The 27,173-nt window shown below is 40.0% G+C and overlaps 1 protein-coding gene across 4 annotated transcripts in view; it reads right to left on the bottom strand.

The window, feature by feature from the left end:
• Positions 1 to 27,173, bottom strand: part of ROBO3 (roundabout guidance receptor 3) — a 2,447,731-nt gene that overhangs the window by 595,872 nt on the left and 1,824,686 nt on the right. The gene's annotated exons all lie outside the window — the stretch shown is intronic.

Below are 27,173 nucleotides of genomic sequence, written 5' to 3'. Positions count from 1 at the left end.
CCATGTCCATGCAGTTATTTAAATGGTTGTACAGGACATTAGTGTATACTTCTTTAGGGTTATAGGGTTTAATGCAGGTTCTACCATTACATTTATCTCAAAGCAGACTGACTTATGAACCAATCTTACCATCAGGACATTACGCTGGGGAGAGGGCTGCAATGCTCCCCTATATTTGTAAGTACTATATCAAGGATTTTTGAGCCCCTTGTCGGAATGCGGACCAGCTGTTCCAGAGCACTTGCATTGCCAAACTCCAGGAATCTCTGAGACTGCATGTTAGTGGTCATGTATGTTTCCCAGTTTATGGAGGAATACTTAAAGTTGCCCATGAGTAGTGTGTTGGGCTGAATGGTAAAGTGATTCTAGTAACTTCAGGTATACAGACTGGTTTTCATGTTTCATGACCTGTAACGCATTGATATGGTGGGTGATTCTGCCTATGGTCAGCTGGACATGGTGTAGCTTAAATCAGTAATTTTCCTTGACCAGTCTAGAGATGTGATTGTTTTTTGTGTAAATGGAGATATCTCCTCTGTTTGTGTTTTTCCTTTTCAGAGGGTGGTCTGAATGTGTGATAGGCATTGTAACCTTGCACTGTGGAGGTGCTTTCTGGAACCTTGAACCACATGTCTGTAACTGCACAGACATCAGCATTCTCCTAGGTGAGGAAAGCTTCCAGGGAGCGCAGTTTTTTTAAGACTGCTAGCACTGAACAGTAGTACAGTACAGTTTTGTACCTACCATAAATGTAGATGTCCGATAGGTATGCATCTGCAGTCAGCCCAACATAAAATGCAGAACAAGTGCATTGGGCCAAATAAATAACCCAATCAGAACTACAGTTTGCAAAAATGTTGATGTTAAAGACCTTGGGAGTATTTTTACTACTGAATTCCTTGCTTTTACAGATATGCTGACATGCACTGCATTTTATGTTGGGCAGACTTCTCGACCCATCAGAATAAGGATCAGTGAGCATTTAAGTTCTATAAGAAATAGAAGAATTACTAATGCCTTATACAAACACAGCCAACATCACACAGGAGCATCATTTAGGTTTGTCGTTATAGACAAAATTCAATGTCACAGGAATTTTAAGATGGGTTGGCATACCAAACTCAACAATATGGAAAACAAATGGACTACCATCCTTGGGGCTTTTTTCAAGCCAGGTTTAAATGAATACGAAGTACATGATGGCACTCATAATAAACAATATTAATACTGTTGGTGGCCTGAGTAGGGTGGGCCACTGGGAGATGGTCAACAGCTATTGGTTTCAGACTCAGTTTGGGTTACCATCAAATATTGCAAATAGATTGTTGTACAAATGAATACTTATGGTATTAGCCTCATACCAAATCTTGGCTCTACTGGGCTTCATATATTTACAATTGAGCCCAGGGAAGCAAGGTGATTTTTGCTGATTATAATATTTACAAATAAAGAATTTATCAGAATTTAAATAATTGACATCTACATATAGCCAAACATAAATTGTTAGGATCTTAGTTGCATGTTCATTACCTAAAATGTTATTAATGATTTCTGTATATGTTCCAATTGCCATTGCAGTATTATCCACTAAAAAAGTTTAGGAGGATACCACTTTAAATGAAGGGTATAAATACAGTACCAGGATGTTAGGGTGTTTTGCTTAGTAATTGTTTTGTGTTATGTAAAATTCACATTGAAAAAGGCTACACTAGCCGAAACCGGTCTGTGTAATTGCAGGAAAGGTACTTGTTAGTTACCTTTCGAATTATTAAAATATTTGGTTTTTAATCTGCTACTAAGTGTGCTGGTCCCTTTTTGGTTTGAACTGCCATCAGGGCCTGCAATTCCGAAACCCTTCTTGCTGAGGTTATTGCCAGAAGGAAAGCAGTCTTCCATGAAAGGTACTGTAGATCTGCAGATGCTGCTGGTTCAAATGGAGGCAGTGTTAGTTTTTCCAACACGTAGTTAAGGTCCCAAGCAGGTAGAGGTGGTTTCCGATGAGGTTTGATGTTTTTGATTCCTCTTAGAACTGTCTTAGGAGAGGATGAGAAAAGACAGGTGGATCAGTATTGTACTCTGCTGAAATTGCTGAAGCATGAATCTTAATAGAAGAGTAAGACAGACCATTGTGGAACATTTCTGCCAAATATTCCAGGATATGTGCCATGTGCATCACTGTCGCATCTAGGCCCTTTGTGGTGCTCCAGATGAGAAATCTTTTCCATTTTGCTGAATATGCCTTTCTTGTGGAAGGGCGGCGAGCTTCCATAATAATATCCTTCACTCTCTGGGATCCTGAGGAGGAGTCAAGGTATTTTCCACGCTGTTAGTTGCAATGTTTTCAGGTTGGAATGTAAAGTTTTGTATCTGTGCTGTGTCAGTAGAAGTGGCCATAGAGGTAGAGGCCATGGTTTCGTACGTGACATGCTCCTTAGCAATGGGTACCAGTGCTGTCTTGGCCAGTCCGCAGCTATCAGAATCACTTTTGGCTGCTCTGTCCTGATCTTCAGTAACACCTTGGTCATTAATGGGATAGGAGGAAATGTATACACTGTCAGATTTCTCCAGCTGAAAGTGAGGGCGTCCACTTTCCACGCTTGTGGGTGGTATGTCCTTGAGCAGAATTTCTTCAGTTGATGATTGTGGGGGGATGCAAATAGATCTATGTCCGGGCTCCCCCAAGATTGTGTTATCTGTTGGAAGATGTCTGGGTGCAGCATCCATTCGTGCGCATCCATGATATTTCTGCTTAAGCTGTCCGCCAGTGTATTGTCTTTCCCTGGCACAAACTGAGCTTTTAGCTGTATATTGAGTTTCAAGGAAAGATCCCATAGATTCATTGCCAGTCTGCAAAGAGGGTAGGAATGGGTACCTCCTTGCTTGTTTATGTACCACATAACTGTGGTGTTGTCTGTCCTTATTAGTAGGTGGCCTTGATGCAGAAAGAGTTTGAAGGCCTCGATTGCATGTATCACTGCTAGCATTTCTTTTTGATTTATGTGCATGCGTAGCTCCTTTCGTGACCACTGTCCTTGGATACCTCTGCCCTCCATGTGTGCTCCCCAACCTAGGTCTGAAGTGTCCGTTGTAATAGTATGGGAGGTTTTTGGCTGTGTGAAGGGCAACCCTCTGTTGGATTGGCTGGCCTGAGCCCACCACAGAAATTCCTTGTGAAGGCATGGAATGAGTGGGATTAAAGTTTCCAAACTGTGACTGTGCTGAGTCCATAAACTCCTTAGGTACCACTGTAGCTTTCTCATATGTAGCCTTGCTTGTGGAATCAAAAGAATACAGTATGCCATGTAACCCAGGGCCTGCAGGATTTTCCTTGCAGTCAGCTGAGTTTGTCTTGTCAGATTCTTGAAGTAATCCGGTAGCTGACTTTGTGTTTCTTCTGTGAGATAAGCCATTTGGGTGGTTGTATCTAGATCCGCACCCAGAAAGGTTATTCTTTGGGATGGAACAAGTCTTGATTTGTGCATGTTGACTGTATATCCCAAGGCCTGTAGAAGATTGATGGCATAATTTAAGTCCTTTATCAAAGTTTGTTGGTTGTCCACTTGTATAAGGCAGTCGTCCAGATATGGGTATATTTGAATCCCCTGAAGTCTGCAGTGTGCTATTACTGATGCCAGGCATTTCGTGAATACTCTGGGCGCAGTAGATAAGTCAAAGGGCAATGCTGAGAATTGATAATGCTCTGACCCTGCAAGAAATCTGAGGTATCTTCTGCAACTTTGTCTGATAGGGACATGCAGGTATGCCTCCTTGAGGTCTAGAGTCACCAGCCAAGACCCCTTGCCCAGCATGGGAAGGAGTTGCTGTAGAGTCAGCATTTTGAATTTTGGCACAATGAGATAAGTATTCAGTGCGGACAAGTCGAGAATTGGTCTCCATTGATCCTCTTTTCTTGGAACAAGGAATAGCCTGGAGTAAAATCCTTGGCCTTGTTCTGAAATAGGAACTTTTTCTACGGCTTTCATTTGTAATAAGTCTGAGATTTGTTTCAAAGCCTCTGCCCTTTGATTTGGTGGCAGACCTGGCATGCCTTTTCTTTTTGGCAATGTGTGAAAATGGAACCTGTATCCGTTGTCTATTATTTGGAATGTCCATTTGTCTCTTGTAATGTTGTGTCAATTTTTTGAGAATAAAGAAAGCTTTCCGCCCAAAGGTGCTTCCAATTGAGCCCTGGTTGGCGGAGTCAAAGCAAAGTCATTGAGTTTGTCCTTGTGCAGCAGTTGCAGGTCCTGAACTGCCTGTCTGGATTGGAGGTTGCCATTGACGGCCTCTGTAGGAGCCCCTAGCTTGCCCTCTACCTCTGGCACGCCTGTTCCTGCCCCCTTTGAAATCTTTCTGTGTCCGGAAAGGACCAATTCTTGGAAGGCCAATTTCTGCTGAATCTAGGCGGTTGGACTTGAAGAAAATCCTTAACTCCAAAAGGACAGACAAAATAAACTCGTAACAGGAACACGAAGCTGAAAAATAAAAAACTAGCTAGGGATAGGCAGAGCTACCTTAATAACTCAGCCTATCCTAAGTTAGTTGTAACTACGAACACATCTCAAAGTAACTCCTTGGATGTCGATCATAATGTGTCTAACTACCCGGAGGAGCACGGGGACGTAGCTCAAGATTACATGGAAAATGTTGTAGGGACTACTGTACATGAACAGAGTACCAGACCTAAAATTCACAACACAAGAAGTAATCAATCTTACAATAATAACAACAAAAGGGACGGTCACCCTGGGGACCATTTTTTAGGAAAAACGAACTCTCGCTCATTTCCGAAGAAGAACTGGAACAACCGGAAAGGACCAATTCTTGGAAGGCCAATTTCTGCTGAATCTAGGCGGTTGGACTTGAAGAAAATCCTTAACTGTTTGTACAGATTTTGCCTTTTCCTCAAACTTCTTTAGGACTTCTTGAGCAGTGGAACCAAATAACTTTTGCTTTCCCAGTGGAGCATCCAAAAGCTTAGCTTTAACATGGTCTGGCAGAGATTGTTCCTTCAGCCAAGCATGCCTACGTATGACAACACCTGTCATTGCTGACCTACATGAAGCTTCCAATGCATCATAACCACACTGCAAGAAATGGTTGCTAACCTGCTGGGAGTTATGTACCAGTTCCTGAAGGGATTTACGTTCAAGGGGTTCAGTAGAAGACAATTTCTTATGCATTTCTTCTAACAAATACTCTTGATACTGTATCATATAAAATTGACAATTTAATGCCCTCATAGCAAGAGTGGCAGAAGTATACACTTTTTTACCCCATCTCTCTAATGCCCTGGACTCCTTTGCAGAGGGGAGTGGGTTCTTAGTAGTAACAGCTGCAACCCCTTTAGGGCCCTGTGAAATAGTTTCAGGGTCAGCAGAGTGGGCCTTGTAAAGAAAATTATGTGTGTCCGGGACCCTGTAATACCTATCGGGCTTAACAGGGGCCGGAGGCAGAGTGTCAGGGGTCATACTAGAGTCAGAATACACATCATCAATGACATTTAAAACAGGAGGAATAGCCAAAGGTCTATGCTGAGGTAAATGAAGAAAAGTTCTTAGTCTTTTCCTGGAATCAGAATATTCCTGGCCCTGCCATTTGAAATGCTCTCTCATAGTGTGAAGGGTCTCCCCAAAGGAAAGCTCTTCAGGAGGGGAGGCTGAGGGAATAGATTCCTCTGCATCCGAATCCTCGTAGGCCGAATAAGCCTCCTCCTGGTAGTCTGAGTGATCCGAGCCATCAGAGGCCTCCTTTGAGGAAAGGGGATCAGGGGGATCCACCCTGGGCCTTTTGTCTAGAGGGGGTTGGGAGTCCCTGTCTGGATGGGGCTGAGAGCCCCTAATTAAAGAGATAAGGTCCTCTGCTAAGGTTAGAATCTGTGAACTAGAAGAGGGTCCCTGAGGAATAACCCTGGGAGGCATGGCTTTAGTGTGTTTTGCAGCTTTAGCCCTGGTGAAGGCCTTAATAGACATGGATGCAGGAGGCCTGGCTGCACCACGTGCTGGTGTAGCTTTGTCTAAAGGTATGGTGTCGGAAGATTCCAATACACCAGTTTCGGAAGGCAATTCTGTAACCGACTCGGTAGGAGCCTCCGGGGCCGAGGCTGTCGGTAGTATCATTTCAGGGTTCGGAAGTTCCAAGGACTCGGTATCAGCCGAGACCAAGACACTCACGGTAGGCCTAACCGCGGTTTCAGCCGAAACCGCGGCCCGCGTGTGTCGGTCCTTGTCTTTCCGTTTCTTAATTAAATGTGATGTCGGGGTTTCTGACGGCATTTTGTATGAAAAACTATCCCCAAAAAACTCTTCTTCGAACTCCGACTGACGTCTAAGGGTGCGTCGGTTGAAGGAAGCGCAGGCTGAACAGGCCGAGACGTTGTGGTCTGGGCCTAAGCAGGGGAGACAGTAAGAGTGGAAATCCTTATGAGGTATTTGTTTCCCACAAGTTAAACAATGATTAACTTTTTCTGACATCGGCTGAGACAAGAAAGAGTCCCCAATGGGGTACTTAGCTTTTGAAGTCTTCGGATAGCGAATTTACAGGAGCTGGCCGACCGGCACTTGCGAACTGCTTCTGCTTCGGGCACCACGCGGCAGGAAAGACTGAGGAAGATGGCGTCGGCTGACGCTTTTATACCCCAGACGCTGTGACGTCGGGGAAGGGGCGACATCAGCCGACGCCGGACCCAGACTTTGGAATCCGGCCGACCGAAGGGCTGCCTGAGACAGGACAACCCATATGTGATGACTGCAGATGCACCCTTGAAGGACATCTTCAGATTAGCATTAGAAGAATTTGCTAGACTGGTAGGTCTGTTGGTTTGTCACTGCCTAAAAAAGCATTATGGTGGTTGGCTAATGCCTTAGCCAGTATTCAAATGTCTCGCAGTGACAGGTGCAGGCCATCTCTGGCAAAGCAGCATGGTCTGTCAATTACATTGTCCCAGGCTGACAAATACTGGATCCCCTTGGAATAACACCAGTAGCTAAGCCAATTACTGAAGTCAATCATTTTCTGTTTGTATTATGGTATCATTCATGGGGAGGGTAGAATGCTGCTCAATTCGAGGCTCATACCAGACAGTAACATATATTCAGAGACATCCATCATGTCTCCCTTCGTATAGTCCAGAGAGGTATGTCTCAGGTCATTCAGACCAACATGGACTATGACTGAGCCATACCGGTACTTTTAGTTGAGTCAACTTAGTGGCTGCGTGATCTGGTGAATCCTGGCCCCTGACAGGCAACTGATTGTAACTCTTTCTTTATCCCACCTGGTGAGGGAGGCATCCGTGTGTCTTGTGATGGAGTCTCCTATGACCAAAATGTTTGAATGTGTAGTGTTTCACCTTATGGTCTTGCTTGTGGAGACAATGTGATAGGTATTTTTATGTGCAGTAGTTAGTGCTGACTTGGTTTTGTTTGCATGTGGTTTCTGATGGCAGCGCACTAGGCTTATATAGGCAGGTACGGGAGGTCTCAGAGGTTTTGGTAAGTTACTTGTGAGTAGCTCCGCATATGTGGGTTTATGTGTTGAGAACTTGTTTAGTGAGGGAAATTAAGTGCATGTTCTGACAACCTGTTTGTCATTTTATTTGTCAGTATGTGAGAGTCATGTCTCAATTTTTATAATAACTACATCTCTCCCATATTGTTTTTGTTTCAAGATTAAGTGGTTATCAGAATGCATGAGATAATTGTGAAATTGCCTCAGAATGCCCATGTCCATCAGGCTGGCTACTGAGATTGCAAGAAAGTGCCTAGCCATGGTTTCAGGTGCTTTATTGTGTGTTTAAACAGGGAGAACACTGGGTAGATTTAACTGGACTTTGATGACAGCACACATATGAAGAATGAGTGCTATACTCAGTGTGAACTGCAGCTATCACACAAGGCAGTGTTGCTCTGCAAACAATTCAGATGCTCCTAAAGCAGCAGGGGGAGTGGGGAAGGTTACAGAGAGAGAGTTATTCTAAGGGAAATATTAACTTGAAAGCATTTGCATCTGTACAGGGCACTAGGCTTATATAGGATTAGAAAAAACAGCAGCAAGACCTACAGACCAATCAGAAAAAAACATACAATAATCATTTGGCCAGTATCTGTCAATTCAGATAGGTTTGCTACAGCGCACTTCTGCCACAAGAGTATAGTCAGAAAAGCCCCTTAATATTATAACTGACGTGCAAAAAAACCACACATTCTAGATACTAACAGTCCTGTAAAACTAGCAGACACAATGTAATTAAGTACTACAGCAACAGTTGAAACAGCTCAGCACTGAAACTCTACTAAAGTTTAAAAAATGTAACAATTAATACAGAATTTGTATGAAATACAGTAAACTAATCAGCAGAGGTGCAAAACAATACTTATTTTTGTTCTTTTAGCAGTGGGTGGCTTTAGATGCAGCAGATGTTCAAACTCACAGCTGAAGTAACCAAACTAAGAGCAGCTTTGAGGAATTCAGCACAAACCCACACAAACACTTTGCTTCATCTAGGATTGTGTCAGTGTGGTTTGTTTTCATTTATATGAATGTATGAGTACCTGGATAGAAAGTGATGGTTTAAAAAAGATGTTTCTTTAAAAAAAGGCTGGAATTGAATAATTTATGTAATGCTGTTTAGTTTATATGATATATAGCAATATATGTAAAGTATACCGTTTGCTACATTAATTATATGTGATTACTTTCATATGAATGTAAATTTGCCTATGTCACAAGTGATAATTCAATAAAGGTGTTTGAAAAAAAAACAATTTGCTTACATAGAATCAGGGAAAACAAGTTTTACAACAGCAAGGCCTATGGACCAATCAGGAAAATACAGAATAAGCTTTCAGCTAGCAGACCTGGACTCAAGACAGGTTAGCTACAGCACACTTCTGCCACAAGAGTGCAGTCAGAAAACTCTCAGTGTAAAGATGCAGGTTTTAGAACTTAAGTGCAGGGAAACCACACAGTCTGGATACTAGAGTCCCGTAAAACTAGCAGACACAGTGTAATTAAGTACTCCAGCAGTAGTGGAAACAGGTGAACAAACAGAAATCCTAGTCAATCACAAAGTAGAATGGAGCAGGCAAATGTTTATATGAACACAGCAAAAGTTTACTGTAATTTTTGTGGAAGTAATGACAATTGTAAGTATACTATGGCTTTAAATGAAGGTGTGTTGACTGCTCTAGGATGTGATGTAATTTGAATTTCTTCTTTTAAATTCAGGTGATGAAAGTAATTAATTGTATCTGATGAAGTCTCTTCAACTTATTTAAAAAGGAGACAAAAGTGCTTATACATTTGGATATTCTACAATTTTAACCTTGGATTACAATAACATTTTGGTGTGTTCATATAAACATTTGCCTGCTCCATTCTACTTTGTGACTGACTAGTGATTTCAGTTTGTTCACCTTTTTCGTGGTGTGGTTGAATATGAAGTCGGAACAAGGCAATGTTTCACCAAACCTAACACAACAATCAACAATGGTTTCGGCAAGTAATGGAGGAGTAGATTTAACTATTCTGATACAGCAGTTGATCAACAGAATGGACTGACTAGAGCAGTCAATGAGGTCACAATTTACTATTCATTCTACACCAGGTGTATCTACAGACATTAATGCAACATCAGATGGTTCTTCTGAGGACAATGTTGCACCTGGTACTTCACAAAAGTTTAATGCAGCATTGACATCAACTATTGGTAACACTGACACACGAAGAAAACCGTCTCTGGTCGAAGTAACCGTATCACCCCTTCATTCTGACCTAATGCCAAATGAGGTAAATAATACAAACAGAGCTACAACTTTCAATAATGTAGGTTCTAATGTACCTCAGTTGTCAAACTGGTTAAAAAATGATGAATTAACATTTAACAGGGGAAGAAATGTTAATATGTGTTTGCAAGAGCAGTTGAATGAACTAGATCGTAACTTACTTAAAATCAAGAAGTTACAAATGTATAATATGTTTTTCAATGAATGTCTTAAACAAAGGTCTCCGTATGTGGCGCTACCTCACTGGGTTGGTGGCAGGGTCGGACTTCCACTTGGAACTTATTGAACTGTTCGATAAGTTTGGGTTTGAATACATGCAGAGAGTTATAGCGAATAACCACAAAACAATTGAACTTTTAAATAAAGAAGTGACAACACTGGATAAGTTAATTACCCAGAACTCTGCATTTTCCAGTAACAGGTTCAAATATTGTAGGATTCTTCGTACAATAGACAAACAAATGTCACTTATTAAAACAAGAAAATTGAAAAAACTGGTGAGGGACGAGATTATGCTAATAATACAGTGTACCCTCACCCCCCCCCCCATCTCAGGAGTGGCAGTTTAATAAGGATAGGAATGTCCAAGCTAATGGTAACAGTTACCCTAATGATGAAACCAACAGTTTGGCTCTGTCTGAAGATGATTTTTTAGACGAGGACGAATATCCAGCTCTGAGACATTTGGAGCGGATTTTGAGCCAACAACGGAACCAACAATACCAACACAGGGGCCAGCCACAAAATTACCAAACAGGGAGAGGAAGAGGTTACAACCAAGGTGTGAACAGGAATGGTTGGAGGGGGAAACAGAGAAATTAACTGTGGACATAGACCAGGATGGTTGATACCTTCCCCCACCTCTAAAACTAAGTAGTAATTCAGAGAGGGACTTCAAGGTCTATAATTTTTCAGAAATAGAGTTGAACAAGACAGTTTGTGACATTTTCTCAAAAGGTTTTACTTTTGTTCCTCATCAGTCATTTAATTTACACCATACATTGATGGACTTGAAACAGTACACTAGGAAACTTAACCTAAATGTCATGTTTAATAAGGTAGAGTCTGTGAAAGATCCATTTAAGATTTTGAGCACGTTTAAGCCACCATTACACCCCACCCTGTTTATGAGAGAATTTGCGAACTTGATTTATGTGACTTAAATAAAAACATTAATAAAGATGCTAGAAAATCTACTACACAAGCTAATTTAAGTATGAATGAAAATTTTGAACTTAAATTTCGTCTCCATAACAAAGGTACTAGGATCATGAAACCAGATAAGGGCGAGGGTACTGTCATTATGAATACAGTGGATTACAACAATAAAATGTTTGAAATCTTAAATTCAGATACATACATTATGAGTTCCTTGAATGAAATGAACAGGGCCTACAGGAGAATCAAGAGCTTCATTCAGGACATGTTTATTGATGGCCTGATATCCATCACAGAATTACACTATCTTTCTATAGAATACCCTATTACTCCTAGTATCTTTGGAGTTCCCAAAATCCATAAGAACATGCATCAACCACCAATGAGACCAATTGTTGATGCAAGGGGCTCTATAACGTACCCCCTAGCAAAATATCTTGAGAAGGAGTTCAGTAAATATGTATGGAATGAAACGAGTGTATGTATAGATTCTTGGGATTTTTTAAGAAAAATCAATAGTATTGGATACAAAAAGGACCATCTGTTAGTGACTATAGATGTGGTTAATTTGTATAGTATAATACCACATGACATTGGATTACAATGGTTTTGTGAATTTTTACACTTAAAAGGGTTAAGACAGGACAAAATTAACCTATTTGAACAGATGTTAGACATTACTTTAAGGAATAATTTTATTTTCTTTGAAGGAAAATATTTCCTTCAAAAAGAAGGAGTAGCAATGGGCTCCGATTGTGGGGGCCTATATGCAAATATTGTCATGTTGATGTGGGAGATACAACACCTCAAAACTTCCAACTATTTTCAATATTGTAAAACATATATGCGTTACCTGGATGACTTGTTTATATTATGGGAAGGGCCCAGAGACGTCTTGGATAACTCTCTTGCATTTATCAATGAAACAACCAGTTTCTTGAGGTTTACACATACTGTCAGTGACACCCATTTAGCATACTTAGATGTGCACTTACTAAAAGATGAAACCGAGAATAGATTTCTAGCTAGAATATTTCGAAAAGAAACGTACTCTGATAGTTTACATTTCAGCAATTGTCATTCCTTTAAACAAAAGCGAGCTGTACTGAAAGGGCAATTTGTCCGTGCAGCCCGGATGACGATTCTTTGGGATGACTATGTAGAGGAATGCAACTTGCTGAAATGTATGTTCCTTAGAAGAGGTTATCCTATTAGTCTAATTGATAAGATTATGCAAGAAGGTAATGACAAAAGACAATCTGGGCACTTTACTCCCATTCTAGAAGACAGGAGCCAAAATGTTGAATACCAGATAAGTAACATAAATCAAATAATTAATAGTGGAGATGACAATAGGAATGAAGCCAACACTAACATAACCATGACCACAACACCAGTGAATGAAAAGATTTATGAAAATAGTTTTTTGACTACTTTCAATAATGAAGCACACTATATTAAGAACATTTTAATAAAAAATTGGGAAATTATTAGGAGTGACAAAGAAACGAGAGACATTTTGGGGGACGCTCTTATTTGCATATATAAGAAAGGACAGTGTCTTAAAAATATGTTTGAAAGACAACAGGAAGAGTATCTTCAAGGACACATGCATAAATTTGGGAGATGCAAGTTCTGCCCGAACATTATGGAAATTAATAACAGTGTCATAATAAATGGAGTTAGAATTTGGCTGAGAGGTAGATTTTCATGTACAACTGAGAGGGTTGTATATTGCACTGTTTGTAATTTGTGCCCATGTGTTTACATGGGCAAGACTGAGCGCAAATTTAAAAACAGAATAGGGGAACATCTCAGAAACATACGTGATCTATGGGAAGGGAACGCCTTATCCAAACATATTATGGCTTACCCAGACCATGCTTTTACATTTATTATAATAAACACTGTAATGATTAGTGCAAGAGGTGGAACATGGTCTTACCAGCTTGACAGAATGGAAGTAGGATGGCAAATCAAACTGAACGCCATGTATTGGCCAGGGCTTAATGATAATTTGTCTATTAGTAGTCTCTTAAAATTAAAGCCATGAACAGACGTTAAAATACACTTTGTAACTATCTTAGTGTAACAAACTTATTCATATATACACTGTTTGAATGAGTATTTATTTATACTTATATATGTTCTCCAATATTTTAGGTATTTATTTATATTTATTACCACATGGATTTATTTATTTAAATTTATTTAAATGTTAAGTTATTAATATAATTGTAGATAGGTAGTGATTTTAAAATTCATGAAGTATTTTAAAAGTATTTTTAATGGTTTTAACAACTTTCACTGTGTCGTGGAAGTAATGACAATTTTAAGTGTACTATGGCTTTAAATGAAGGTGTGTTGACTGCTCTAGGATGTGATGTAATTTGAATGTCTTGTTTTAAATTCAGGTGATGAAAGTAACTAATTGTATCTGATGAAGTCTCTTCAACTTATTTGAAAAGGAGACGAAAGCGCTTATACATTTGGATATTCTACAACTTTAACCTTGGATTACAATAACATTTTGGTGTGTTCATATAAACATTTGCCTGCTCCATTCTACTTTGTGATTGAGTAGTGGAAACAGTTCAGCTTTGAAACTCTACAGAAGTGTGGGAAATATAAAAATTAATATAGGATTCTTATGAAATACAATAAACAATAATCAGCAGAAGTGCAAACTTGTAATTATTTTCATTCTTTTAGTAGAAGATGGCTTTAGATGCAGCAGATTCTCTGGAACGCTCAGGTGAAGTAGCCAAACCAAGAGCAACTCTGAGGAATTAAGCAAAATAATTTCCTCATTCCTTTCACACTGTATGGATGTGAAGCCTAGAACAACTCTGTTAAGAGGCCAAAGTCACTGCATTTACAGAGAACAACTCTGTTAAGAGGCCAAAGTCACTGCATTTACAGCTTCTGCCACATAAACAGAAAGGGAGAATCAAACCCTGCACCTTCTGTTTCTGAGGTAAACACCTTAATTAATTATCCCATCCCTCAACCTAGTGTAGAAACATAGAAATTAAATGTGCATGAAGACAATAATACACAGCACTGTCACACTGGATTCCCAGTCACAAATTAGTTAGTAATTCCATATATCATTTCTAAACGTTGCATCTTGTTCTGTATATAGATTGCTCACAAGAAAATTGTGTAACCAGCTATCCCTATTATGTGCACAGGTCAACCTTTTAGAATAATCAATAAAGCAAAATAAAATATTTTTCTAGAACTTCCTGCTTCCTCCATTATCCAGCAGATATTACCAATATGATCAGTGACTGGTATGTCTGCCCCTTTTAAAACCAGCCTGTACATCTGACAGCTCTTGGTCTACATACTGCTAGAGTCTGCACTGCAGGGGTTGAGAATTACCTTGCTAGCATGTGAAACAAGTGCTTCTCCTTTTCCTTTTTTTGGGGACTGGAAGATAAACCGACCTTTTCCAATCCTATGGCTACTGTTGTGTTTTCTAGATTTGCAGGAAAATTCCAAGTAATACAGTTACAAATCATTTGGGATGTTAAACAGTTCAGCTTCCCCTCCTTCTACCTTTTATTAGCAAAGCATTCTGTGACCCAATTACCTTCACTTCATAATATGTCTGAAGATAAAAAAACATACCATCATGCATGAACAATGTTTAGCTAATTCTTATACAGCTGTTCTGTATATACCTGACATCTCTTTTTAACATCTCTTGCTTCTACTAGGTCACTCCCTTCTTTACTTTTTATTATGATCAGTTTTACCTAGAAATGTCTATTAATATTGCCAGTCTTTATGAAGAGATCTCGTCTTTCCCATTTTATCATCTTTCAGTTCTTTTCACTGCTCATTTAAATATCCTCCCTTATCTCTTATGCTTTTCTCTGAAATTCCGTACTCAATTTCACATGCTTCCTTATCTACTTTGCCCTTTTCTGTCACTTCCTTAACCATAGACAGCCATTTTGTCTTCTTAATCTTTCTGCTTGAACTATTTTTGTTGTTACCTCCTGGACAGCTCTGAATGTCTGTCCACAGGTGTTCAGGCTTTCTAACCAAGAAGTTTGACCCCTTAAAGCTGTCCTTAATGCCAATTTAAAATATTGTTAAGCTCATATCCAATTTGCCTGAATTTTCTTTTTTTTTCCTGATCACTGTCTGTTGTCAAACTGGCCATTCCAGTCCATTATTGAACTAAAAGTCAAATTTTATTATTTTTATCTCATCCTAAAATACATCAAGTTTACCTTGGTTTTCAGTTCTTATGTTACAAAACTCCATTGATGTATAGGTCAGCATCAGACTTTCCTTTTATCACTGACCACATAAGCACATGGACATTCATTTAGGTTCATAGATTAATACTAGGCAAACTGTCCTTGTGTGCCATTTTGAGCCTAGCCAATTACCCCATGCGAGAATCAAACCATGCACCTTGTGTTTGTAAGGTAAACACCTTGACTATTATGCCAACCTCTGTTTGGCTTTAATCTAACCACATCATAACCTCTAACACTACTTTGCTCCATTGTTCTTCCTCAGTACTATGCTGGGCATCTTTAGACCCAAGGGTCTCATCTTCCAATGTCATTTTGACATATGTCTGGTTGATTTTGTTCACAAGATTTTCCTAGGAAATATATAACATATAAACATAATACAATCTATTACAACCAACTGTGCCACTTAAGTAAATAACATGCAACAGCAATGGTGACGGAATATAAACATCGCACAGTTAAATGACTTGAGGTCCCACCACATCTGTATTGAGGGGGTTATGAATAGCTTTGTGGTTCTACTCAAAATGGGGAACTCTTTGAGGGCAAAGGAATTAAGTTTTCAAATTATTTTCATTTTCATATCTTACAGTCAGTTAACTGTAGTTACATTTCACTGATAAAACTAAAAGTCTGTAAATTCTAAAATATCTGGATTATGTTTCTCCTTCTCCCTACTTACCAAAGCATGTATGATGCATACAATTTAAGCTATGGATGTCCCATTTATAGTACACTTTTTACTATTCTTTTTATTAATTCTTGTTTGAGTGATATGGTCTTGCTATTTTAGAGTAGTTGTATGATCAAAGCATTGCTTGCTCTGTAGTCGGATTTGCATTACCACTATGCACTGCTTGTTCTTAAGGTTCAAAATGTACTTACCTCAATGTCAAAGGTGCAAAATTAACTCATACACTCTGACATATCAATCCATGACAAAGTGTGCAATTCACAGTTCAGATGTGTATTTGCAAGAACAGTATGACACAAACATCTATGATCAAGTAAAATCAGTTCCTTTGACAGTGCATCCGAGTATATACTGCACATTCCCAGAATGCCTTTATAGCAATAACAGCTGTACTTGAATTCAATGCAGGAGCCAATCAGATATCCAAAGTATAATCATGCATTTCATAAAAGGGAAATGTGTAGACAGAAAAATGAGTGACATCACAGAAAATTGCCCATCAATAAAGAGACGACCTGCACTGGATTATAAAAAAAAAAAAAAAAAAAAAAAAATCTACGTGACCGTAGTAGTTTGCCCCATGAACCTGCAGAAATGGGAGGGCAAAAACTGTACTCTGGTCCCCAGTGGTCACTGGCCCAGTGATATTACTGCAGACTACGTGTTCAGAAACATAATTCATTCTGATTGACTTGAAAAGAGGTGATGGCAGAAAGTCAAGTCACAGCTGATGTGCAGTTAAATTTCCTAGTATCAATCATGTACACCAGGCAAGTGCAAGTCAGGTAGAAAATAATTTAGACAAACCGGCAGTGTATGAAGATGATACCATCTTGTTTGGCCTATTTGTTTTCAACAGGAATCAAGATTAAATTCTGAATTTTTTGACTGCAGGTGGGACATGATGATAAACGCACTTTTTCATCATCCTCAATAGTTTTGTCAGACTTCCATCAACAAAAGAAACCATATGTTGTCAGTCTTGTTAGTCTGTCTTTTCAGATAGCAAACATATATTTCTAATGGCCTGTACTCTGCTCTGTGTCAGGAGTTATGGCTCCAGTGTAACAATCGAAGAATTATGAGACAGGAAAATGTGACCATGTTTACAATTCCTAGTCCCACAGTCTAAAGATTAAAGGAGTGCCACAGTCGCACCTACTATCTAGGTGCACAGCTTAATGATTAAAGGCATGCCCCTGCAGTACCTACTACCTTGAAACACAGCCTAATGAATAACCACAGCTTACCCACTACCTAGGTGCACAGCCTAATGAATAAAGGTGCGATACAGCTGTACCTACTATCTAGGTGCACTGCCTAATGATTAAAGGTGCGCCACACCCTTACCCGCTATCTAGGCACAGAGCCCAATGGTTAAAGTCGTGCCACAACCCTGCCTACTATCTAGGCACATAGCCTCATGATTAACAATGCACAACAGCCATATCTAATATCTAGGAGCACAACCTAATGATTAAAGGTGCACCACAGCCTTACCTACTGTCTAGGTGTGCAGCTTAATTATTAAAGGTGTACCACAGCCTTACCTACTGTCTAGGTGTGCAGCCTAATTATTAAAGGTGTACCACAGCCTTACCTATGACCTAGACACACAGTTTAACGATTAAAGGTGTGCCACAGCTGTACCTACTATGCAGGCACACAGCCTAATGATTACAGGTGTGCCAAAGTCATACTTACTATCTAGGTGCACAGCTTAATGATTAAGGCATGCTCCTGCAGTACCTACTACCTTGAAACACAGCCTAATGAATAACAACAGCTTACCCACTACCTAGGTGCACAGCCTAATGAATAAAGGTGCGATACAGCTGTACCTACTATCTAGGTGCACTGCCTAATGATTAAAGGTGCGCCACACCCTTACCCGCTACCTAGGCACAGAGCCCAATGGTTAAAGTCATGCCACAGCCCTACCTATCTAGGCATGCAGCCTTATGATTAAAAGTGCACCACAGCCATATCCAATATCTAGGAGCACAACCTGATTAAAGGTGCACCACAGCCTTACCTACTGTCTAGGTGTGCAGCGTAATTATTAAAGGTGTGCCACAGCCTTACCTACTACCTAGGCACACAGTTTAATGATTAAAGGTGTGTCACAGCTATACCTACTATCTAGGCAGACAGCCTAACGATTAAAGGTGCGCTACAGCCGTACCTACTATGTAGGTACACAGCCTAATGATTACAGGTGTGCCACAGCTGTACCTATAATCTATGATCAGAGCACAATGATTAAAGGTGAACCACAGCTGTATCCAGTAACTAGGCACATAGCCTAATGACTAAAGGTGCACCACAGACTTATCTACTATCTAGGCACACAGCCAAATATTTAAATGTGCTCAACAGACTTACCCACTGTCTAGGCACACAGCCTAAATATTAAAGGTGCTCCACATGCTTACCTACTGTCTAGGCACAAAGCCTAATGATTAAAGATGTGTCACAGCATTACCTGCTATCCAGGTGCAGAGCCTCATGGTTAAAGTTGAGCAACAGCCTTACCTACTTTCAAGATGCACAATCTAATGAATAAAGGTGCACCACAGAGTTACCAACTATATATGCACAGAGCCTAATGATTAAATGTGCTCCACAGCCTTAACTACTGTCTAGACAGAAAGTCAATCAATTAATGGTGTGCCACAGCCTTCCTTACTATCTAGGTGCAAAGCCTAATGATTGAAGGTGCACCACATATGTACCTACTATCTAGGCACAAAGAGTAATGCTTAAAGGTGCGTCATAGCCTTACCTACTATCTAGGTGCACAGCCTAATGAATAAGGTGCACCAGAGCTGTACCTATTATCTAGGTGCACAGCCTAACAGTTAAAAGTGAGCCACAAACTTACCTACTATCTAGACACAGAGTGTAAGCTTTAAAAATGTGCCACAGCTTTACCAAGTGTCCAGGCACACCACCTAATGATTAAAGGTGCACCACAGCCTTACCTTCTGTCTAGGCACAAAGCCTAATGATTAAAGGTGCACCGCATACTTACCTACTATCTAGGCACAAAGAGTAATGGTTAAAGGTGGGTCACAGCCTTACCTACTATCTAAATGCACAGCCTAATGAATAAGGTGCACCACAGTTGTAATTATTTTTCTAGGTGCACAGCCTAATGGTTAAAGGTGCGCCATAAACTTACCTACTATCTAGACACAGAGTGTACGGGTGAAAAATACCTAGGCACACTGCCTAATGATTAAAAGTGCACTACAGCCTTACCTTCTGTCTAGGTGCAGAGCCTAATGGTTAAAGTTGCACCACAAACTTACCTAATATCTAGGTGCACAGCCTAATAATTAAAGGTGCACCCCAGCTTACTTCCTATCTAGATGCACAGCCTAGTGATTAAAGGTGCGCCACAGCCATACCACCTATCTAGCACAGAGTCTAAGACTTGCCTACAATCTAGCAGCACAGCCTAATTATTAAAGGTGCACCACCCCCTTACCTACTATCAAGACACAGAGCTTAATTATTAAAGGTGCGCTACAGCCTTACCTACTATCTAGGCACACAGTCTAATGGCTAAATGTATACCATAGCCTAACCTCCAATCTAGGCACAGAGCTGAATGATTACAGGTGCACAACAGCCTTACTTGCTATCTAGGTGCACATCCAAATGATTAAAGGTGTGCCACAGCCTTACCTGTTATCTAGGTGCACAAGCTAATGATTAAAGATACACCACAATTGTACCTACTACCAAGATGTAGAGCCAATTTATTAAAGAGAACCACAGCCTTACCTACTACCTAGGCAGAGAGCCTAATGATTAAATGTGTGCCTCAGCCTTACCTACTGTCTAGGTTCAGAGCGTAATAGCTAAAGGTGTGCCACAGCCTTACCTACTATCTAGGCCCATAGCCTAATGATTAAAGCTGCATCACAACTGTACCTACTATCTAGGAAGAGAGCTGAATGATTACAAGTATACGACAGCCTTACTTACTAAGTGCACAGTTGATTGATTAAAAGTGACTTTACTTCTATGAACAGAGCCTAATAATTAAAGGAGTGCCACAGCCTTACCTATTATCTAAGTGCATAAGCTAATAATTAAAGGTGCGCCAAAGCTGTACCGACTATCTAGCACATACCTTAATGATTAAAGGTCTGACACAGCTCTTCCTACTATCTAGGTACACACACTAATGATTAAAGGTGTACCACAGCCATACCTACTGTTAATGTGCAGAGCTTAATGATTAAAGGTGCACCACAGCAATACCCACTATCTAGGCGCAAAGCCTAATGGCTAGAGTTGTGCCATAGACTTACAATCTAGGCACAGAGTGTAATCATTAAAGCTGCGCCATAGCCTTACCTAGTGTCTAAGCACACAACCTAATAAGTAAAAGTGTGAAACAGCCTTAACTAATCTCGAGCCACAGAGCCTAATGGTTAATGGTGTGCCACAGACTTACCTACTATCTAGGCACACAGCCTAATGATTAAAGGTCAGCAAGAACTTACGGTACCATTATATGTGTTATTCACTATCCTCAAGATTGGAGACATGCACTTATTAAACCTGTCTTCAAGGGAAAGGGGCGTAGGACAAACCCAGAGTCATACAGACCCTTAAGTCTACTTTCATGTTGAGAAAAATAATGGAGAAGGTAATACTGGACAAGTTATTGTCAGAACTGGATAGGTTGGGACCTGAAACCATGTATCAGCACGCAGATGGTGAAAACAGATCTGCATTTGACAGGGTCATACACAAAACACTGATCAATAAATTAGTACAACTAGGTCTTGATGTACTCTTGATAAGATGGGACAGCTGCATGGCTTACAAATAGGACATGGCAAGTATACGTCAACTGGACAGGTGAAGTCCTTGGTTACAGTTAGGGTGTCCACAGAGCTCTGTCCTAGGCCCTTACTTGTTTAGATTTATCTTTCAGACCTAAAGTTTTCATCCGAGGTGTTTTAGTGTCTATATGCAGATGACCTGAAATGTAATTCATGTGTTACAGATAAGACATGTCTGCAAAATAACTTGACTAAATTGACCATTTGGAGAATAATATGCTGATAAATACATCAAAAACTAAGCATATGACACTTGGGAGACATAATTTGAAAGGTGAATATTTAATGCAGCACACAGTGATTGAAACTGTAGACTCATTTAAGGACTTGGGTATATGGGTAGATTCAGCTATGAGTTTTTCTAATCATATCAACCAATTGGTTAATGATAGTTATAAAACTATAGGTTGCATAAAAAGATTTATAAAGTCTAGGAAATCAAAAATGATGAAGTCATTGTTTGTTAGTTACATTACACCCAAACTTGAGTATGGAATAACAATATGGAAACCCTATAGGGAAACAAGCATGAATAAACTGGAAAGAGTACAGCGGAAATATACCAAGAGCATCCCTGGATGTGAACATGTAAGTTATTATGAAACACTAAAATATCTGAACTTGTAGAGTGTTTCTTACAGATATTTAAGAGGAGATCTTATTCAGGTATATAGGGCATTTAGGGATAACTACCTCTGGAAATGTTTGGGGTTATCAAAAAGTACTAGAGAATCATCAGATAACCTGTGTAGAATATTCTATAGGAATGAGAAGTGTATTAATTGGTTCTCTGACAGAGTAGCTGATGCTTGGAACAGACTACCAAATTACATTAAAGCAAGTACTAGTTTAGATATTTTTAAGAACAGCCTGGACACTTATTATGGAAATAGGTGCTTTGGTATATTGGCAAGCTAGAAGGGCTTTTAAAGCCCATGCTTGAAATATTTGTAAGTATGTATGTATGTAAAGCTGCACCACAGTCTTGCCTACTATCTAGATACACTGCCTAAAGATTAAAGGTGCACCACAGCACTACCTGCTGTCTAGCCACTGATCCTTATGGTTAAATGTGTGCCACAGCCTTACTTACCACCTAGGAGAAGAGACTAATGATTAAAGGTGTGCCACAGCCTTACTTACCACCTAGGAGAAGAGACTAATGATTAAAGGTGTGCCACAGCCTTACTTACCACCTAGGAGAAGACACTAATGATTAAAGGTGTGCCACAGCCTTACTTACCACCTAGGAGAAGACACTAATGATTAAAGGTGTGCCACAGCCTTACTTACCACCTAGGAGAAGACACTAATGATTAAAGGTGTGCCACAGCCTTACTTACCATCTAGGAGAAGAGACTAATGATTAAAGGTGTACCACAGCCTTACTTACCACCTAGGAGAAGAGACTAATGATTAAAGGTGTGCCACAGCCTTACTTACCACCTAGGAGAAGACACTAATGATTAAAGGTGTGCCACAGCCTTACTTGCTATCTAGGCAAAGAGCCTAATTGCTAAAGCTTCAGCACAGACTTACCAAACATCTAGGCACACAGCCTAATGATTAAAGGTACACCACATATCTACCTACTATAGAGGCATAGGGCCTAATGATTAAAGGTGTGCCCACAGCCTTACCTACTATCTAGGCACAGATTCTACAGATGAAAATGTGCCACAGCCACACCTACTGTTTAGGCACACAACCTAATAATTAAAGGTGCACCACAGCCTTACCTACTATCTAGGCACAAAGCCATATGATTAAATATGTGCCACAGCCTTACTACTATCTAGGCATAGAGGTTCATTGGTGTTTACTAGGCTAACGACCACAAGGGCCTTTTTAAGCCTAGCCATGCATCGCAAATCTCTGACAAGTTCTCATACCCTTGATAAGTGTAAGCAGTGGTTTGAGAGATGAACCATTTACAGGTTACCTGTGTCCATTAGAGACACAGGTGCCAAACCAGGGATGAATTTCCAGTTTCCCATCCAACTGTCCAAGTTGCACTTGAATTGGGTCAGGGAGGGACTACATGGATGGGGAGCTTGGTCCATAGAAGTGGTAGTCTCTGGGACACATACCTATCTCTCCAGCCGGATCTATTTATATCACAGGCAAGGTTTAAGTCTTTAGAACAGATAATTCTGGTTCTGATTGTTTTGTGGATATGCAGGATGTCCATCAGAGTGGGGGTCTAACAGTGCCCTGTATGCCAGGCATAGATCTCCCCTTGAAAGCCTGTAGGAGACATAACACAGGGATAGGGCCATGAGGCAGTCTGCATAGGACATTTCACTTGCACCCTATATTCCTTTAGTGAAAAACCTCTGTAGACATTACAATTGTTGGATACACCTGGTTAGGTACATACCAAAGAGGGCACTGTACTCAATGATAGGTCTGATGAATGCCAAATACAGTGGAACAATGACTTCCTTGGACTTAGATGCCATACCTTTGTGCAATATAGAATGATTTCCTCACAATTGTGGGCTAATGGTTAAAGATGCACCACAGCCTTACCTACTATGTGGATACAAAGCCAAATGATTAAATGTGTGCCATAGCCTTACCTACTGTCTAGGTGCAGAGGCTAATGGTTAAATGTGCACCACATTTGTACCTACTATCAAGGCACACCGTCTAATGATTAAATATGCACCGCAGCCTTACCTACTATCAAGGTACAAAACCATAGTGATTAAAGATGTACCACAGTCTTATCTACTAGCGAGGCAGAGCCTAATGATTAAATGTGTGCCACAGTCGTACCTATTACCTAAGCATAGAGCCTAATAATTAAATGTGAGCCACAGCCTCACCTACAGTCTATGTGCAGAGGCTGATGGTTAAAGGTTCACCACAGTTGTACCTACTATCTAGATGCACCATCTAATGATTAAAGGTGCACCGCAGCCTTACCTACCTCTCTAGGCACAGAGCCAAATGGTTAAAGGTGTGCAAATGCCTTATCTACTATTTAGGCATACAGCCTAATGGTTAAAGGTGTGCCACAGACCCGTCCAATATCTAGGCACACAGCCTAATCAAGAAAGGTGTGCCAGAACCTTGCCTGCTATCTAGGCACAGAGCCTAATGGTTAAAGGTGAGCCACAGACTTAACTACTATCTAGGCACTCAGCCTAATGACTAAAGGTGCACCACAACCACAGAGCCTAATGGTTAAAGGTGTGCCACAGACTTACCTAATATCTGGAATCACAGCCTAATGATTAAAGGTGCACCACAGCCTTACCTACTATCTAGGCACAGATTCTAATGATTAAAGTTGTGCCACTACATTACCTACTGTCTAGGCACAGATTCTAATGATTAAAGTTGTGCCACTACATTACCTACTGTCTAGGTGCACAGCCTAATAGTTAAAGGTGTGTGACAGCCTTACTTATTATCTAGGCGTAGAGCCTAATGGTTAAATGTGCACCATAGACTTACTCAGTATCTAGGTAGACAGTCTAATGATTAAAGGTGCACCGCAGGCACACAGCCTAATGATTAAAGGTGTGCCATAGCCTCACCTACTACATGTAAATCTCCACTCTGTTGTTGCCAGTTAAGTTGATTTTGAACATGCTGGCATGTGAATAAATAAGAATGCTTGTCGGCAGCAGTCTTCTGAGACTACCATAGGAGATGGTATTTTGTCAGTCCTGAAATAATTTTTGTTTTGCAAACTTCATTAACAGGGCTTTGTTTTAGTGTTATTTAATAATTCTAAGATTACATTTTGATTTAGTGCACCTAAACATGTATTAGGAAGTGGATAAAATGTGACACAGGCATTCTGCTTTTTGATCGTGATGTCTCTTGAAGGGGTATATGGTTCTCTTTTTGTAAATTACGTTTTTATTTTTAGGTTTCTTGTAAAAAAATATGGTTATTTAGACAAGATGTGTGCCCATATGTGGAATTTTATTTTATAAATGAGGATAATGACCATTGGGACACAATTCAATGTTATTGCTAACAGAAAAAATACAACAATCTCTAGTCATGCACATTTATGAATGCTATTTGTTATATGTGAACACTTTCTTTGTTAGATATATGCGTATATATGAGTGCCATTTGTTGTTATCAGTGAATACTTTTTTGTTACATATATGCATACATATGAGTGCTATTTGTTTTAACTGTGAACACTTTCTTCATTTGCCAGTGTAGGTGAGGAATTTCACTGGGATGAAGTTGTTCAAACTATACTGCAGTTACACTTCATTACATTGACTGCACATAATTCAATAGTTTTTTCCCTTTTTCACAAATGGGCAACCTTGGAGTTAGTTATTTATATTCCTTGTGGGGGTCTGAGTATTTATGGCAGAGGGTCTTTGGGAAGAAGCCCCCATATAAAAGTAAATTAATTTTTGGTCATCACAAATACATCACAGATGAAAGAAATATACGCACTCACACACACAATACATGCATACATAGCTACATACCTGTATAATATATACACACATAAACAAGCAAACTATCATACATGTGACATCCATCTTGTCCAAATGTTCCACAAAGTTGTCAAAGAGGCACCCAGTAATTCAAAACCATCTTCCAAAACCAGCTGACCAGAATGGAGATGCATACAAATATTGAGGCAGTAAAACATGATCAGGAACAAAAAAACAGTATGGAACCACAAAATACGAATCACCGTTTTAAGTCCATCCTGTCCAGCAATAGGAATGATGAAGGAAACAATACTGTGCCGGACGCCCTACCACTACAGGATGCACACGGGTGTGCGCACAGACAAACACACACACACACACACACACACACACACACACACACACACACACACACACACACGCGCACACACACACGCGCACACACACACACACACACACACACACACACACACGCACACACACACACACACACACACACACACACACACACACACACACACACACACACACACACACACACACACACATCATAGGGAAATTTAAGTGTCACTAACTCATTGCCTTCCATGCTTTTGGATGTCTGAGGAAACCAGATCACTTTAGGAAAACTCACATGACCCAAGCTTGAACTTAACTGGCTTTGAAATCTTATATGGACACAGACTTGAAATGGAACAGATGTGAAAGCTCATGTCACCCAGGCTTGGAATGGAGCAGACTGTGAAAACTCAGGTCACGCAGGTTTGGAATGGAACAGACTGTGAAAACTCAGGTCACCCAGGCTTGGAATGGAGCAGACTGTGAAAGCTCAGGTCACCCAGGCTTGGAATGGAACAGACTGTGAAAACTCAGGTCACACAGGTTTGGAATGGAACAGACTGTGAAAGCTCAGGTCACCCAGACTTAAAATGTAACAGACTGTGAAAGCTCAAGTCACCCAGGCTTGGAATGGAACAGGCTGTGAAACTCTGTTCACCAAGGCTTGGAATAAAACAGACAGTGAAAACCGAGGTCACTCAGGCTTGGAACTAAACTGGCTGTGAGGTAGCAACCCTATTTGTTGATCCACAGAAAATGCTTAAAAATACTGAGGTATATAAAAAAACGAGCAGTAGGAAATGATGATTTTTAGATGTAGAATATATGAAAAGGTCAGAGTAGGAAACTTGTTATACAACAGGGTTCAAAACCACTTAACATGAAATGTGTGTTCCCATTTCCTACAGTACCAAATATTTGGCATATGACATACCCATCTCCATATACTCAGTACATACACATGTGTGTGTGTGTGTGTGTGTGTGTGTGAGTGCACATTAGACATATTCATAAAAACTATGCTGAGTTCCACAGACCAAGTGGATTAAGTACATACACACAGTGGTGGATGCGATTACATTTCTCAGACCTTCAAACTGCATAAACAATGCAGGTATCATTAATTACATGTTGGCAGAATGAATGAGAGAGAGGATGTTTCAACCAGGCCTAATATTTGGCTCTGGCAGCTACCTCATATTTGCAAAAGTAGCCTCTCTTTAATTTCTACCCTGAAATAGTACATGTTTTATACCTATTTAATCTGTTGTAGTAGTCATCTCAGTCAAACTGTTTGTTACTCTGCAAACTACCTCCGAGCATATCATTTTCATTTGTCATTAGTTTTATCATACTTTACAAATGATCCTGTCTTTGAGTGGTATGAATAACAAAGAACTGTAACTAACTCTTGAAACTTGTGAAGGTCTAACTTGCTGAAAATTATCTGAAAACCAGCCTACCTAAATAAATACTTCCCTGCCAAAGTGGTCATATTTTATTCTATGACAAAAGCAATGGCACCTGGCTATATACCACGACACACTTACCATTCTGAGCACTGCTAAAACATAGTTCCAAACGGTAGACTGTGCAAACATAAATCAAATGCTACAATACAATACAAT

This window comes from Protopterus annectens, chromosome 8.part0 (genome assembly GCF_019279795.1).
Source record: "Protopterus annectens isolate FY-2018-M chromosome 8.part0, PAN1.0, whole genome shotgun sequence".
In the NCBI taxonomy this organism is placed as follows: domain Eukaryota; kingdom Metazoa; phylum Chordata; order Ceratodontiformes; family Protopteridae; genus Protopterus; species Protopterus annectens.
The sequence above is the reverse complement of the archived record's forward strand: the minus strand, read 5'-3'. Positions and strand labels throughout refer to the sequence as shown.